The sequence below is a fragment of the Anguilla anguilla genome, chromosome 1 (genome assembly GCF_013347855.1).
Source record: "Anguilla anguilla isolate fAngAng1 chromosome 1, fAngAng1.pri, whole genome shotgun sequence".
NCBI classification, from domain to species: domain Eukaryota; kingdom Metazoa; phylum Chordata; class Actinopteri; order Anguilliformes; family Anguillidae; genus Anguilla; species Anguilla anguilla.
Window position 1 is genome coordinate 31,368,778 of NC_049201.1, and position 17,998 is coordinate 31,386,775.

The 17,998-nt window shown below is 39.1% G+C and overlaps 1 protein-coding gene across 3 annotated transcripts in view; it reads left to right on the forward strand.

Moving 5' to 3' along the window:
* Positions 1 to 4,091: 4,091 nt before the first annotated feature.
* Positions 4,092 to 17,998, forward strand: part of hivep2b (HIVEP zinc finger 2b) — an 84,902-nt gene continuing 70,995 nt past the window's right edge. For all 3 annotated transcript variants that reach the window (XM_035412340.1, XM_035412357.1, XM_035412348.1), the window contains exons 1-2: positions 4,092 to 4,427; positions 4,891 to 4,940. The gene's annotated coding sequence lies outside the window, so the exon portion shown is untranslated. The remainder of the gene's footprint in view (positions 4,428 to 4,890; positions 4,941 to 17,998) is intronic.

Here is a 17,998-nt window from a genome sequence, read left to right on the forward strand (position 1 = left end):
CACTCCTAGATCGCTCCAACCGGATTACGCTGACAGGAAATTATTAGTATTGTATGTCAACTGTCATACGATTTAATGTATGGCTGAGAGTGCGTGCGCGCTTGTATGTGACCGAGCGGTGGGTGGAACTACAGCCCGTTCCGGGAATGTTCCATGACGTACTGACAGGATGGGGGTTAGCAAGGGGTTCTCGGCCGCCGGTTGTTGCGGATGTTCATGGTTTTCAGAGATAGAGAAACAAATGTATTTCCACTTTGGTAGCGACGGATGCCCACATTTCTCGTACTGTATGTCAAATTCAAATGGAAATCAGCGTGTGTAGAGAAATTCTTCATCCGGTTCATGCATGTGGGTGCCAGCTCTTATGTTAGGGCTGTTGATCAGTACAAAATTAATGAGGAGAAAATTTGATTTATGGAAAAAATACTTCTTCACGGCTATTAAATGTTGCTTTGTTTCAGCTACCTTCATATAACGGTAACCGAATACCTTTAAGTGGAAGTCTGCCCTGTTAATTGCCTCCTCGTGTGTCAGCTGTCTGATTTGGTGCTATTATATGCTATTTAATCCTTGGATAAATTATAGTTTTGTAACACAAATGTGTTTTTAAATAGACCGATCTCTTATTAAATGATAAGCATCTTATCGCTTAACAATCTTTCTGTCAAACTGTTAAGAATTTACGAGTAACGCTTCTGGGAAACGTAAATAAGGGTTTTTAAAACAAAGTTCAAATTTGCTATGTGTAATAGCATAAATTGTAATTATTAATTTAAATAATTAAGCATTGACTTAACAAAACTGAACCCAGGGGACGCTTTCATGTACAATCAGGCTGTAGGTAGGGGGTTCACAAGGCATATTTATTTATGAATGATTAGTACATTAAATCAATGCTTTTTTTCCTACAGATAAATCCCAAGTGTCTTTTAAAGCAAGAGCTGCGTTCATTTTTTTTTTTTTTGTTAGTTTTTAGGCATGAAAATGTCATCACAATATTACTGTCATCATTAAGTTTGGTAAGTCATATACATTTCATTGTTCATTGTCAATTACATCAAAGCCAGTGGGCATTCCCACTTGGCACATGGCTACATATGTGTCCTGGCAAATAGAGCTGCCAAATGATGCTGCAAACTGCTCTGTGATTAGGTGAACATGGAGCCCTTCTTGCGTTGAAGCTCTGAAAAGCAACAGCATCAGAGAATGTGGACATGAGTCCTTGTCTTACATGTGTCATTGTGCTGGTTGAACATGCTGTGTTGTGGTTATAATACTTCTGCTTTCTTTTTCAGTGTTTTGATAATATATGTGACCTCAACACTGAGACATACTGGATTTGTTATAATGAAGAATTATTTATGTGGCGAAACATAGTGGATAATCACACCCTGAGGACCTGATGTATGTTACACAGCAAAATGTTTTACACTGATGGAGTACATTATAAACAAACAGTGCACATATAAACTCTTAGACTTGAATTAGTGATGACTGCTTTTGCTGTGCAGTCTATGGCATTTTAAAATTTTCCATGTCTCTGGAATTCGAACCCTCAACTTCTGTCAGTAGGGCACTCACTAGGCCAGAAAATAATTACAACAAAGCAGAAGCATATTACATTACATTTATTTATTTACATATCAAGGGTTATGGTAAGAGTTGGAACTGGGAATTGTATTAGTGTTAGGCATGTCACATCTGAGTATGACATATTTGGGCAAGGCCCAAGGCACAAGACCCCTCTCAATTACAGCCAGGTTTGGTCGGGGCCTGAAATCTGCTGAGAAATAAAATACCTTGAAAACAGACCATTCGGGAGGTCCGTTGTGTAGATAAAAAAGTCATTTGCTCATCCATCTAGTTGCACCTGACAGACATTCTTCCAGCTGCTATTCAGAGGCCAAAATAAGCCACAAATTACAATGAAATGCTAAACACTGTTACTTGGTATCAGTGCTTCCAGATGTCCTCATAGATGTCATGAGGCTGGAGCCTTCTTTTCAAGGGTGAATTATGAGGAAGGTCAGCTGACCAAGCAGGATGGTTTATCAGTGAAAGGCAATGTGCTATATGGTGTGGGTCATTTGTACAGGAGAATCTGGTCTATACAACTTCCAATAAATAAAGACTCCTCTCACTGGTGATGTAAGGGACAAAAAGAGCTCTTCTGAGAGAAAGGATCCATAATTTCCCTAATGGAAATGGAAAATACTGTGATATGTTGTAAATATCTGGACATTTTAGAAAATAAAATAATACATACTTTTCACAGCAACATTTTAAAAATCTAATATATATTATACATTATACATTGAAATATCTGAAAATGACGATCATTTGTATACTATTTATCAATATACTATGCTGCCATATCTTTTCTGATCTTTATATTTAATTTCAGTATGTTGCATATTATATAATGTGATATCTTTCTCTATTTGGATGTTGAAATTGAATGTAATGATTCTAGGATAAAAATAATAAGTATTTAATCATGAAACCTCGGGAGAGGTTAGACATCCCCACTTTTTAAATCTTAGACATCCCCACTTTGCTCTTTCCATCACTCTGATACAAGTGAATCTTGGTCTGATCTGTCCACAAGGCCCTTTTCCAGAACTCTGCAAACTATAACCTGTACATCTTGCATTTGTGGCTAACTAGTGGTTTGCATCTTGCAGTATAGCCTCTGCATTAGTGTTTGTGAAGTCTTTCACACACAGTAGTCACTGTCAGGAACCGCTAATTCACCACTTAGCCTGTTCTGGGCTGTAAGAAACTTCAAAGGGCTAGATCAGAGCAGCCTAGAGATAAGAAACAGTGAGCAGGACCTGGGGGGGGGGGGTAGCCATTAGACGTGTAAATGTGTGTGCGTGTGCGTGGGTATGGATGTGCATGTGTGAATGTGTGTGTGTGTGTGTGTCAACTGGGGTGGCCTAGGAAACCTCATGCTGCCATACCTCATACTATTAAGATTCAATATCTTAAAATTGGTTAATGCATCTACAGGCACTATTTTGTGATTGTGGGTCAGGCCATACCAGAATAAAGCGAAGTGTCACTGCTGGCTTTGTACCTTGGTTTAATTATTGCCGGATCTAGTCAGAAGGGTTCATTACCACCCCTGTAAGTGATAGATCCTTTACATCACTGATGCATCTACACTCGCTTCCTGAAGTGATTCTGATCTGTCGAACAGGTGTTTGGGTTTTTTTTTAAATTATGGTGAGAATTCTTTGGTTGTCAACTGTAGAGGTCTTCCTTGGCTTACCAGGCCCTTTGCAATCGCCAGTGCTTTTTTCTTTTTAATGATGTTCCAAACAGTTGATTTTGATGACCCTAAGGTTTGGCCTATGTGTCAGTTTTTTCTTTCTTTCTTATTTCTCTGCTTCATAATGGCTTCCATAATGACTTTGGAACAGCTCTAGGCCTCAGGTTGACAAACTCCAATAACAGACTCCAAAGGCAATCAAAAGCATTTCATGAAGACTAGATACTGAAAGATCTCTTGTACCTAAGGAAGGAACTGAACACACATGACTAATCAGAAATATCTGTAAAGCAATTTTTCCTAAAAAATATGCCCTGAAATGGTTGGTTATGTATAAAAAGTGCAGTAATTTCGACATGGTGAAACCAAAATACACTTTAATGAAATCTGAGAAGCTGCACTTTAACCACGAGTTAATTGTTTAATTACAAATCTATGATTGTGGAGTACAGAGCCAAATTTTTAAAAAGTATTTGACCAAAACATTATGGAGCTGACTGTCAATAAAAAGGGTTCGGTACACAAATATTTTCCTTTTTTAGCTTCTCATAGGTACATTTAATAGCCAGTGAATTGATGACCCGGAATCCTGTGGTCCTGTTAATGTTCTGCACATGTCTGTGATTGACCTGCTTGCAGTGGCACAGATGCCCTGAGGAGGTGTGTACTTGTTCATCTCAAAAGTGAAACAGGAAATACTCATGCCTTTCCCTCCTTCCCTTCCCTTTCTTCACTCGCAAAGTAGTAGTTCTCTCTCAAATTTAAATTGCACTCTCCCTTTCTTTCTCTCTCTCTCACTCTCTCTCTCGCTCTCTCTGCAGCTGCAAGAGCCTTCTGAAATCATCTCTGCAAACCTCTGGCAGCTGCTGCAAGAGCGTCGTCACGGCAACTAGTGTCTCCGCCCCTCCCAACTAACCAATCAGCACACTGGTGTCTTATACTGTGAAATGGTCATGTTGTAGATACTGGAAGGGAGGGAGAGAGTGAGAGGAAAAAGGGGGAGAGATGATGAGGGCTGCTGACGACTTTAGATGGGAATAGCTCACGTTTGGAGAGCTTGCTGCTGGCTAGTAGCCCACTTCCCAGGGGGCTGTGATGTGATTTCTGTTTTGCTGGACAAGTAGCTGCCGGGACACAGGAGAACCAGTGTCAGGTGGGTGAAGAGGATGCGTTGGGGCAAGAGGGAGCTGGCCCAGCAGTGTGTCGGGGGGTGCGCTGCATTTGTTGAGCCAGATTCTGGAGGAACAGTGTTTAACAGGGTTGTAAATGAGAGAATGTAATTTACAAGGTTTTAAGTGTTGCTAGCTGCACCGCTTGCTTACAAAACTCAGTCCTTCTCTTGTGCTATTCTGAGTTTTTGGTATGTGAGTTGTATGAAAGGGGAAGCAAGGAGTGGCTCAATGATGACAGGGACACTTAAGCATCTTATCATACTATAATTCACCTTTAGAAATGTACCGCATTTACTGTATTGAATTCTTAACAAAATGCTGTTATGTCACTACCCATGAGATGCTTTGTTGAAAAAGCTTTGTTTTTTGTGTATCTGTGTTTGTGGCTACCTCATTTTATTTAATCTCTCTTTCTCTCTCTCTCTCTCTCTCTCTCTCTGTTAGCCACAGGATATGGGATGTTTAGAGGAAGAAGAGACAGGTCATTATAAGAGGTATGTTAATGGACATGGACATATTTCAATACAAGTTGTTCATTTTTAGACAGCTGTTGACTTTTAAGTTTGCTGCTCTGCTCTCTGCAAGAAGAGACAAACGAAAAAATTAAACAAACACAATACACAATATAGCATTTATGATACAGGACTATGGACTGTGGGTTTGAATGAACCAAAAATGAAGCGGAAGGATTACAAAGTTATTTAAGCAGAGCACAGATGACAAAGACATGCTGTCTGGCCCACCATGTGTCGGTATTTGGCTTTTCTTACAAGTTTATTTTAAATGCATCCGGGAGGCATTAAATGCTTGCATGTTTATGAACAGTTATCAGTAGATTACCGTAGCTGAGACATATACGTGTACATTTGTATATAGTTTAATATATGTATATAGTTTTCTGTAGCAAAGTGACGAAGTTATTACAATTAATATAGTGCATCTGAAGATGGACAAAGGAGAAGTTTTTATTTTAACCAATCCATTACACATTAAGTTAATACAAGTACATGTGTGTACAACCTATTTTCAAGACCTGTGTTGGATGTATGTGCTAAATGATACCACAACCCAGGGTGTCTTGAAATAGTTTTGACTTGTGTTTTACGAGAGTTTCACTAACAATGTAAAACAAAAAAATAAATAAATAAAACAGGCAGCCAGAAGTCACATAATTGGCAAATATTGAAAAGGTTGAGGCCGTCCCCTCACCCTGTCAGCTTCTCCCATGGAAGAATCATATCTCAGGCTCACCACTGCAAGCTCGCGCCCCATTGCAATGAGAGAACTGTACAGAAGCAGGGCATTGCTATATTTAGCCAGGATGTGGATGGTGCATAGTTTGTACCTGCCTCCCCATCCAGACCACAGCAGGCAGATTAAGTCATTAAAGACAAACGTACTCCTCACCCACAGAATACATGGCAGAGAGGGCCATTGAATGTGATGTGGGTACAATATGCTTTTCTTTCTGAAGGAATGCATGTTTTTGTTGGTTTTTTATAAGCTTCCAAATCACCTTATAGATTTCGCTCTGCAAACAACTGAAACTAAGCATGCCTGTGTTTGGAAGGTACTCTCCAGACAGATTTTATAAATGCTTTATATTCTCGCTGTGGACTTCCCCTTTGAGTAATACCCTGACCAAACTGAGTCCAGTTTGCTGTTGGAAGTGCCTCTGTTGTAGAGAGCGCTACTGTTAGTGAACAAAGTAGAAAAAAAATGGCTTCAGTCTAGTGACTGGAAATCATTTGTGGTGGAGGTGCTGTATATTGCATGAGATGATAAAGATGATAAAGCCTCCCTCAGGTCATCAAATCTTATTGAATTTGTAACACAAAGAAGGTTGTTCTTACCTTTTACCTTTACCTTTACCTTTTACCTTACCTTTTGTCACATTTACCCACATTTACCCACAGTCTGATCACCAGAAAAGGGAACATGGCATACATTGTGCCGAAGACACAATTCCAGCATAATTCCACATACTGTGCTTAAAATGGCTATGCCTTGAAAATACAAAACGGATTTCATATCTTGCCCTAGACTGAGAAAATGAGCCAATCCTATTGGTCAATGCTGTTGTTCTTGTTTGAGCCCTGGAAGACAATACATGAGAACCTTAAACAGAAATACACATTTCGTTACTATGGGAACGCTCAGAACAGCACTTTGTCCTTGGTGGAATCAGAATGAGAGTATAATGATCAGAACAGGAATGAATAGGAAGGGTAGAGGAAGGGAATCTGTTCTGTTCTGTAGAATGCTCACTTAAGGGAAAAGAGAGTAGCACATCAAAATGTTAGCACCTAATATTTAGGAACATTTTAACTGCACTGGTAAGGAACCGGACAATGTATATGAATGTCATTGTAGATACAGATGAAATACATGCCTCTGAAAACTGAAAGTGTTGTTCTAGCATATTTTATGTTGAGTAAATGAAGTACATTCAATTTGAAATAATTCATTTTTAATTAAATACATTAATCCAAACGAAATCATCATCAGTGAAATAAAAACATCAATACTGCAATTAGGTCCATTCAAACTTTTGTGCACAAAATCTGTTTTAGATTTTTCAATACTACAGGCTTAAAAAATATGGGCAGCAGATGCAGTCATTAAATGCTCATTTCTCCTCATTAAGATATAATTTAAATATGTGATGATGCTTTTTGGGAGCAATTCAGTGCACTGGCATAGAGAAATATGGTTGCATCTATTTTATCTAAATGTTTTCATAACATTTTACTTTTTATACAATGTGGATATATTAATCTGAAATCAAGATTCATATTGAAATATTTGTCTCACAGGCTTGTCAAAAAGATTTACACAATGGATACTGTACATTAGATACTGTGTAGTTGATTGCTGAATGTTTTCTACAAAATGGTGTCTGGAACTAATCTATTGAGACAAGACATTTCTTCTTGATTTACTGCAATATACAATTTCTGAAAAATAAATTGCAGAAATGAAATAGCTCAGGCCCAAAATAGACAGGAATAGCTATTGTATATCAGGCCCTCCCAATTATCAAGTAACACCTCAGAAACACCCCCCTCCCCACCTTTACACTTCAGAAATGAGACCTATGCCACTAATGGCAAATGTGATTTCTGTATGTACAGAACACCTGATTCACTGGAGTAATTTATGGAGAACTTCCAAACATGTCTGTTTCAAAAGAATAAGTGTTATTACATATTCTTGCAATATCAAGAATAGATTTGGGCTGAAGCAGCACTACATATTTTGAAACAACATGAAAGAAAAGGAAAAGGGTAATAATAGGTTGCAAATTGTCAGATTTTGAGAACATTTTAGCTTATTTTACTTTGGTCACCTAAAATGTAGAACAGCTTCGTAATTTTGTCTATTGTAGTTTTTAAGTTTAGATAGTACCATCTTTTTTGTGTATTAACATAATCTTGTATTGAGCCCATTACAGCAGTGGGGGTGAGGTAAATGTTCATTATTCTACCATTTTTGGGGAGGATTTTTTAAGTAATAGGGAACAGTATGGCTTGTTGCCATATTGCCAAATCCACCTCTCACAACAATGACAAAAATAATTAATCACCAACACAGACTTAGACTGTCATTGTTTTATTTAAGAATGTCAGAGACCAGATTGGCGTGGACAACTTTGTTCACTCATAACAGAGTTCCTGCTTGTAGCAAGCAACAAGAATATACATTGTTTCCAACTTATTTGTCACAAGAACAGGAAACATTTTGAGCTTCAAAGACACTGATATCTGCTTAAAGAAGTTATGACTACTGTGAACCATGGTTTTTACTGCCTGTATGACAAACAGAGTAATGTGATTGGCTCACTTAGGTGAAGAGCCAGTTGCCTAGCAAAGGGAACCAATCAACTTCCCTGTTGTAGAAAATACTTGTATGGTCAATCACACCATTCAGCTCCATTATACACACATCACGGATGCAATTTTGTCACAGAAACATAATAGAATGGAGAAAGCTGTAAGAAAGATTGCATGTAGGGGTTCCTGAATGATTTAGTCAGAATAGGTGAACATTGTGAGTGCAGGTTGGACCCTATAGTCAAATCTGAGACTTTGCCTCAGCCATCTATGAAGATGCTGCAGCAATGGGACACAATTTGGTCCCATTCTGCCAGATGTAAGATGAGTTTAAGTCAGCCGAGGCCATTATCTGCTCCCAGTGATGTGCCAGGTGCCCACAGCTTACCCGTTGTCATCTGTGAGAAATGTGCCACCTGACCAATTGGTGGCAACACTTGCAGCGCAGCGCTATGTGGTCTGTAGGGTTTTAAATAATCATCAGCTCACAGTTTCAGATGCTGTGTTTCTGGTGTGTGGGTGCTGGTGAGGCAGCAGTAACCCAAAAGGCACGACTGCAGATTCCAATTGGAGGGGCAAAATAACAAATATGATCATACACAGAAAAGAAGCTCACTTTTGCTCTGGACAATCCATTGACCATACCCATTGTAATTTCAGCTGGTAAAAAGCCCTTTTGGCCAGCAATGTGAAATTTTTATGTTTTGGAGATTTGGCACACCTGAAAATGTCTGAGCATTTGAATATGCACAGATTGGAACAAAAGCAGCCAAGCAAGGTTTTTTTAAAATTTTTTTATCTTCAAGGCAAATACAAATAGTGCATCATAGTGCTCAGATGGAGCAGTGGCGTGGACTTCCTCTTTTATCAAGACATCTGCACACAATCACTAAGTGCTGATGAAAGACAGCAGGCTTGGACAGTCACTTGTACATGTACACACACATGCACATACGTACAAATCCATATCAAGCAGGAATCCAGGTATGAAAATTTGTACTTTCTTCTGTGGAATAATAAGTACCCTAAGTAAAGTGTACATACAAAAATGTATATACTGTATGTTACATTATAAATATGCAAAGGAATTTGTATTCTTTTGAAGGTCCAGGCAACTGTATTCAAATTGTGGATATATTCCCCAGAAGTACAACTGATTGTCTTCTTAGTATTTCTTTCTCATTTTTAACCCGATTTTTAAATTGTATGAACACTAGATTATTATGATCTGTTCAGCAGACAAGGATAGGGTGGGCTTGCATCCTGCGCTCATTAACATTCATATCCATACGACATGTCATATGTAAACCACTACTAATTGCTAGCTTGTTTAGATCCAGGTAGACACTACCAGACAAAACTAAAGAAATAAACTAAGCTTTACCATTGTATAGTTAAACCTGAAGATTATTTGATGTGTAATAATGCTGTAACACTGAGCTACTGTACAGTAACATTAGACTCTACAGCAATCATTTAGCCAAGCAGGAAAGCAAGCCAACTACGGCATAGGCTTTCATATTTTTTTGTTTTTTGTTTTTTGTTGCAAGAATCCTTTAAAAATATTTCTCAGTCATTTGCAAATGCTGAAAAGTATTTAAACAACCCATCAGAAACGAATTCACAGATTTCAGTTTCCTGGACCTTCAATGTGCAGCCTAGCACACAGCAAAATGATATATAATATAAATCAAGAAAAAGTACTTTTATCTATGACACATAGTCCTTACTGAACTCATGTAAACTGTTAAGAGTTGACTTAACAGAGAATTTTCTGTTTATATTATGCTAATTTGTTTTTCAAGTTATTCTCCTGCTCCTGTTACTACTGAGATCTACTGATACTAATGCATCAATGTATCGTGTCATAATCTGTATCATAGTGCTTCGCAAATAACTGACATTTTGCTGTTTTATCGGTGTTTAAATGATTAATCGATCCATGTCAGTTTGATTATTTCTTTTTTTTTTTATTCAGTGGATAAATGTTTTTTTTTTCTCTTCAAGCTCACTGTGCTAGTTTTTTAAGCGCACTCAGATAAGCATCACAATAACCACAATGACCATATTCCATTCCACCTACAGACATGCAGGTGATGTGACAGTTAAGAAACACACAGAGCCTACTTACTCACATGACACAAACAATATTTGAGCTGGACCAAAGAGGTACAGTATATGTACTGTGCAACTGTACACAAAGAAAAAATCTCTTTACTTCCAGAGCCAACAGTGTATGATCAGGGAGATAAATTATAAAGTCAACAAATAAAAAATTAAATATACACAAGTGAAATTCATATATATTTTTAAATACCAAAGTGACAACAATTTATTTCTGTAGTGATTTGCTGTATCATGCAGTTACAACACTGGAGCCTTTGAAAATAGACGAAAGTTTTTTTTGTTTTTTTTTTGAAGTGTTTAACATTTCATAAAAATATTCAAGAAGAATTTCAGTTGTCATTATTCTGTGGCACATCCATATTTAATCACAAAACCATGATTGTTTCCAAAACTGGATCAAAATCGAACCAAACTCAAAAAACACTAATCACTCAGCACTACTGTATAAGACCCTTCGTGGGCTGATGGGTGGATCACCATGTTAAGGCACTGATATCAAATCTGCATTGTGCCAGTGCTGACTGTGCCTCACAACTCAGAAATGGTGAAACCTCTGTTCAGTGGGTGAAACAGCTAGATCTAGCATTCTCCAGGGTAGTGAGGGTTTCAGTTGGCTGTCTCATTGTACTCCAGCAACCCCTGCTCTTTGATCTGGTGTCTGCAGTTTAGCTTGTTAAGCTCCTCACAAAGTACTTGTGCATGACACTAATTCATCTTAACTACCCTAACAAAGCACACCTCATTCAACAGCTAGAGATCTTGCTGAGTTGCTAATTAGTAGAGTCAGATGTGCTGCTCACAAAATTGTGCACAGCCTCCACCACCCCAGCTTCCACTTGTTATTTGAATATGCTTCTTTATAAAACGGGTAGCTCAAATCAAGCAATCCGATACCATGTACCATATACCACGGCTATGACGTCTAATTCCTTTGCACAATTCAGTATCACTCCGCGTCTGAGAAAAAAAAAAACGTTAGTGTGTACGTTGCATAGCAACCGCCTTGCACTATGTGCAGGCAGCCAGGAGGGCCTATTTTATTTTGAACATTATTATTTATTAATAAAAACTATTTAAATTGGAGTGTGTCTATTACTTTCATATTTACATACTTGGTGACCGTTTTATAAAAGCAATAGCTCACTTCAGGCCGTGGTATATGGTTATTATATCACAGCTAAGAGGTTGTGACAACGCCCTTTAGCTGTAATATAATAACCATATACCACAGCCTGTCGTGAGCTATTGTTTAAATATACAGGGTTTTTTTTGGTATTTGTCCTGTTTAGTAGGAGAGATGTATCGTCCTCCCTGTTTGATAGGTTAGTGCACTTTGGTGCATGCACAGATGTACTTCAAGCAGATCCATTCAGTGCTGAACCAAAAAAACTGCATTGCACATTCATTTATATATTTACTCTAAATAAGTAAATACAAATTGTCCTGACTGAAATAACTTTTCCTTGAAAGGTGATGCTCAATTAAAAAATGGGACTGTTGCACCCATGGAAAAGTTCATCAAAATATTCCACCACAGATGCATACATTCAAATTAGAAATATTATGGACGATGCAAAGAATCTACACCCTGCTTAATAACAGTTAAGAAGATAAGTTTAACCATCACTATCATTATCACTTTCATTTTCCATCAGGCTTAAATTATACAGTGTGCAGTTCCCAGGTGATGTACTGCTGTACAAAAACCTGTGTCAGATGTTTCTACTGCATCTTCTTCTTAAATCCATCAATCCATCCATTATCTATATCTGCTTATTCCTGATCAGGGTCACAGGGGGTGCTGGAGCCCATCCCAGCATGCACTGGGCAAGAGGCAGAATTTATTCGTAAACTTCCATTGAGAGTGTGCAATCAGCACTGGTTCAATAGGATTTGATCATAGACAGCCTCATCTATGCACTATAACAAGAATGCTGCCTTAACCAGGTGAGCCACCCAGCAGCCTGTAGTACTTATCTTCTTCTAATGCACCACATATTCACACATACACTAAAACATAATATGAATTACATTGAAAGCACTTAAGGCTTCCAAAGCTTCAAATCCCTCTTTATGTTAATGATATCCTTTGCTTTATTAATAGAGGTCACCTCACCCTGCTCAGCTAAAAGAAATAATCTTTTTCACTCACTCATAAAGTGCTATCTTTATGTCGTTCAGGGAAGAATTATCCAGTGAAGCCCAGAAAAATTCCAAATTATGCCCAGGATTAATGCTGCTGGTATCTAAATTAGGTTGAAGCAACAGACTCATGACTGACGGACTGGTGGGAGCTGGGGCAAAGTGAGCTTTGTCCTTGTCCAAGTCACTTCACGTCATCTGTTGGACAACAGATCAAGATGCCATTGGATTTGTTCTCTAGCAGCTTTTTTAGCAGCAAACCTCCATGACACTGAAATGGTTGACATGTCTGTAGTAAGGTGCTTTCCTTTGCACATGGAAAGTTACATATTTAAAATATCCGCTTTTGTCAGTTAAGATGGTTCAAATAATGAAGATTATTTTTAGCATGTCTTAAATGCTGCCATACAATTATATCAGCCTTATATATAACTTATATAACTAACTAAAATGTAATTTTAATAGATGCACATAAAGATGCTGGGAACTCCATGCAAACATAACACCTTAACACATAATGGTAAGCATGCCATTTAAAGTGTCAGTTTCAAGGTATAAGGAGGCTACCCCCTCTCCCCCTTACAGTCAAACATGAAAACAGGATGAGATGTTGCTTTAAATGTTACTCAGCTTTCATTTGTAGACAATGTGAAAGATTACCAGTGACACCTCTGCCATGCAGATTCTGCTTTATAAGCTGAAGGTCTGTGCTGTGTGTCTTCCATCACTTCCAACATATTCATGACATTGAGAAGAACCTAGCAGAAATGCTTTATTGATGCAAATTGATCTACATATTGGTATACTGTATGTTTGTTTGTTTTGCTGATTATATACAGAATGTGTAAGTACGTGGTGCAAATAATACTGTCCATTGCAATATCCTCTTGAAAATGTAAATATATGTGAAAAAACATTTAATTCTACATTTTGATGAGTTCTCTAAGCACTAAAATTGACTGTCCCAGCAGCACTTCTGAAGAAAATACGTAAGGACAAATTTTCACTGAATCCAGCTCTTAAGAGTTGCTTCGTCAGCTTTGAATTACAAGCTGTGATTAGTGGAATGAATGATTAAATTGACTGTTGATCGAGTCTAAGCCTGTTTTTCGGATTTGAATTTTGTGATCACGATCACAATTTTTCAGTTAATTTCCCTTTACGTTCAATCCAGTTTAAATTACATTTCAGTTGAGTTTTTAATATGGCAAATTTTAAAATGGTAACACTTAAATGCAAATGATCTGTTAAGTTACTGCTGTTCATATAGACAGTAGTGATCTTTTTAAATCATGAATATCAAGCATTCTTGTATGCTCTTTCTCTCTCACACATATGCTCCCATCTATTATAATGCTAATCTAATTCATGGCTTGCAGGTGGAAAGTGAAGTAGGCATGTTATCAAAGAGCACACAGTCTGCCTCAGGTTTTGAACTGGTTAGGAAGGCATCGCACCTGAGGCAATGTTAGCAGAGACATCCACTGGTGAAAGAAAATTCAGGTCAAATGGTTTTTGTTTTCAGCCAAATCTCAGCAACCAATTTAGACCTAAGAAACCAGGTCAGGTGACTCAGTTTGGGGCTTTATTGTGAGGATGTGTTAAGTTGTTTGCGAATTCTGTCTTTTAAAATGGGAATTTAATGTTTTTAAGAGAGTCCGTGGTCATTATTTATGTTGGGAAATTCTCTGTGCTATATAGGTATGGGGCATGCCGCCGCACCAAACCATAACTTGGCCATACCTGCCAACACACTTTAGCAATGCCCTATCCCTTCAAAATCGGCTGAAATTAAAATGAAATTAGCCTATACTCGCATAGAAAACTTCACTTCTCCACCGTGAAGTACCTCAAGACGAGTTTATCAATTCTTATCCAGCCTTAAACTTAGCTAACGTTAGCTATTTTATTATATTCTACCTTTTTAGAGCATGCCGGGATGGATGGTGATCCCTAAGATGCTGAAGCTGTGTTGTGAATTAGATGTGTTGGACCCATTGGTAGACACTATTTGTCGGCATGTTCTGCAAACTGCATAGGCTGTCCGTCTTCTTCAATAACTCCCTTTTAAGATATCCAAAATACATAGCCATTTTCAGTCTCCTCTCTGTACACTAACTTTCGCCACAGCTTCTGTCTTCAGCACTCACATCCGAATAAGCCACCAGCCAGCCAGGCACACCGCACACGGAAAAACTTGACTCACGCAGGAGTCACAAGGATATGTTGACAGGGAAATGCTGAACAGAATGCTGAATAGTTGGATAAAATACCTTCTATAATACTTTAAATCTGGAAACCATGACGTTTTTAAGAGCAGTTAATAGTGAAACCAACTAATCGCAACATCTCTACCCATGATTTATGGGTACAGGTTATTGTCAAATGTGAGAGTAGGCTATCGGAGGCTTGAGTTAACAAGAAGTCTTCTAATGTATGGGAGGCCTTAGGGGACCTACCTGGACGTCTGTTTACATGCCTTCCAAAGCCATCATTCTCCCTTTGTTCACTGACTCAGTCCTTGCCACCTCAATTGCAGTGACAGAAAATTAAATGGACAAAAAAGATGAAGCCAAGTGTTCTAGTATAGTCTCGAAAAAACCCTGCCCTGACACATTAGCTGGTTAGCTGCCTGAGCTGTCTAATTAGTTGACTAGTAATAATGAAAAGTTGCTAATAATTAGTTTGCCTTCAAGTGAAGAGAACAGAACTAGAATTTTTGCACAACTTTTACTTTGTCACTGGACATAAACAAAACTTCAAGCACGGTCCAGTTGCTGTGCACTTAGTTTCATTTTATTGGCATCATTGATAGTTAAAAAAAAAAAAAAAAATTCTCATTTTCCATGACAGCTTACAACCTTCTCCTACTGAGTTATCTTGTGAATATTTTATTATCTCTGATGCCATGCCAACTGATTCTTAGAAAGAATTAGCAGCACTGGGAAAAAGAGATTGTGGGTTCACCAAAGTATGTTCTGTGCCATTTCAAAGAATACTTTTTATTCTTATCTGAAATTATAATGAATAGATATTGCAAATGACAAATTTGGGGAAAAAAAGTTAATTTTAGAACCGCAAGATGCCAAAAATTAAATCTGTCTGCACACAGACCTAGACACATGACGCAATGGTACTTGTGTGTAGCTACCTGCCCGAATTTTAAACTAGCTAGTGGCCAACCACATCAACATTCAGTTAGGGTAAGTTTAGAAAAATGTTTACATTCCGTCGCCATAGATATGACGTAGAGGCACTGATGTTGAATTGTTTTTTATGAATGAAAGTGTACTGTCATATTGTCCTTAATTTATAACATTGACAACAACTTGTTATTAATTAACCGTTAGCAAATTTATGATTTGCCCTAGCTCTGTCTACAGAATTGTAGGTCTTTTATTCCATTCTCCAATCTTAATGTCAACAAGCCTACCAGATATTCAGGGTAATTAAAGTTACAAGTTAGAATGATACTTTAACAGTGTACTTTCATTCATAAAAAAACTGTTTGTTCTGTTTGTCTTTTATTGGTTTGAAACATTCTTACCCACAAAAAAATAATCAGCCCAAAAATGCTCATACAGAAGCAAAAATCAGAAAGTAACACGGTTTGAATAACATTATAATAGTAGTAAATAATTCTAAACTTGTGCTGGGTTCACTCATACTAGGTGCGTTGTAGGTGTCCCTCTAGGGGGGTGGACTAAATGATCAGGGCTGAATTCCCAGAGCCTCCTTAGTGCTACGTGTGTCGTAAGGTATACCTTAAGGTCTTCCTTTAGGTCTCGAGGTGTTTTCCAGTGCCTCCTTAGCTAAGGTATACCTTCTGAAAGGTATACATTTAAAGGGTGGTCTGAGGCACTCGTAAGCTGTCCCTTAGCGATGTGCTCCGCTCATCCTGTCACAGTTTCAGCCTTATTTTGCCAACATTTTGCTTTTCAAATCGACAGTTGTACTACAGTGTGCATCTAGTAGTAGCACATCTGCATGCGAAAATGACATAGATAGCTTAATATTAACTTTATGAAAATTAATTATCCAAGCAACGTTTCTGTGCATAGCACATCATGAGAATGTTGTCGTTTCACCTGTCTCTTCTCATCATGATGGTAATTAAGTATAGGGCCTATCCATAATACTAATCCAATTTGTGAAAAAAATAAGCTTATATTATTTTTACATAGTGGAGCTAACTGAGGATATGGCTTTTCTGACTGTCTGGTTAGGCTACAGTAGCCTGTACCCCGCTACTATACGCCTATATTTGACAGATATTAGGCAAATTGACAGATCTAAATGAGGCCGGCTGGAAACTAATCAAGAGGGCGGAACCCGCTATATCTAGGCGATCATTAGATCATTAGAGTTAGATCACATTATGGCTGCATTACAGCGTATTGTTGCTGTGAACCAAAGGCGTCGCCGTCCACGTAGCCAATTGGTTTATGTGAATCATTTTATCATGTGAATCATTTAAGGACCAACTTTAATCCACTTGATGTCCTCTCAGACAGTGCCATCCTAGCTAAATACCGACTGCCACAGGTGGAAATACTCCAACTGCTTGACATTGTGTCCCCGCACGTTTCAAGGGCCACCCGTTGCAACTTCGCCCTCAGCCCAGAGGTCCAGCTCCTGGCAGCTTTGCGGTTTTATGCAGTGGGCAGTTTTCTGGAGGTGGTGGGAGACGGAAACGGGCTCAGCAAGGCTTCGGTATCATGGAGTGTGGAGGTCGTGACCCACATCCTTGTGCGCCATGCCCAAGCGTACACCAAGATGCCTGCAAGGAGAGAGGAGATACAGCAGGCACACCAGGGTTTCCATGCTGTGGCTGGCATTCCCCAGGTGATTGGACTGGTGGATGGGACCCTAATCCCTGTGTCCAACCCATCCATGGACAAACAGATCTTCATCTGTCGGAAGGAGTATTCCGCCATCAACATCCAAGTGGTGGTGGACCACAATTTGGTCACAACGGGACTAAACAGACCTGGACTCGGGAACGGAACAGGACCAGAAACCGACTGGAGAAGGACAAAGACAAGACTCGGGGCTGGACTCAGACAGGACTCAGGGCTCGGGACTTGACTCAGACGGGATCCGGGCTCGGAACTGGACTCAGACGGGATCTGGGCTTGGGACTGGACTCAGACGGGATCCGGGCTCAGGAACTGGGCAGAGCACGGACGGTACAGGTCACAGGAACAGAACCCGGAGGGGACCCAGGCACAGGAACAGAACCCGGAGGGGAACCAGGCACAGGAACAGAATCCGGAGGGGAAAAGGCACAGGAACAGAACCCAGAGGGGAACCAGACACAGGAACAGAACCCGGAGGGGAACCGGGCACAGGAACAGAACCCGGAGGGGAACCGCACACAGGAACAGAACCCGGAGGGGAACTGGGCACAGGAACAGAACTGGGACTGGACTCGGACAGGAAACTGGACT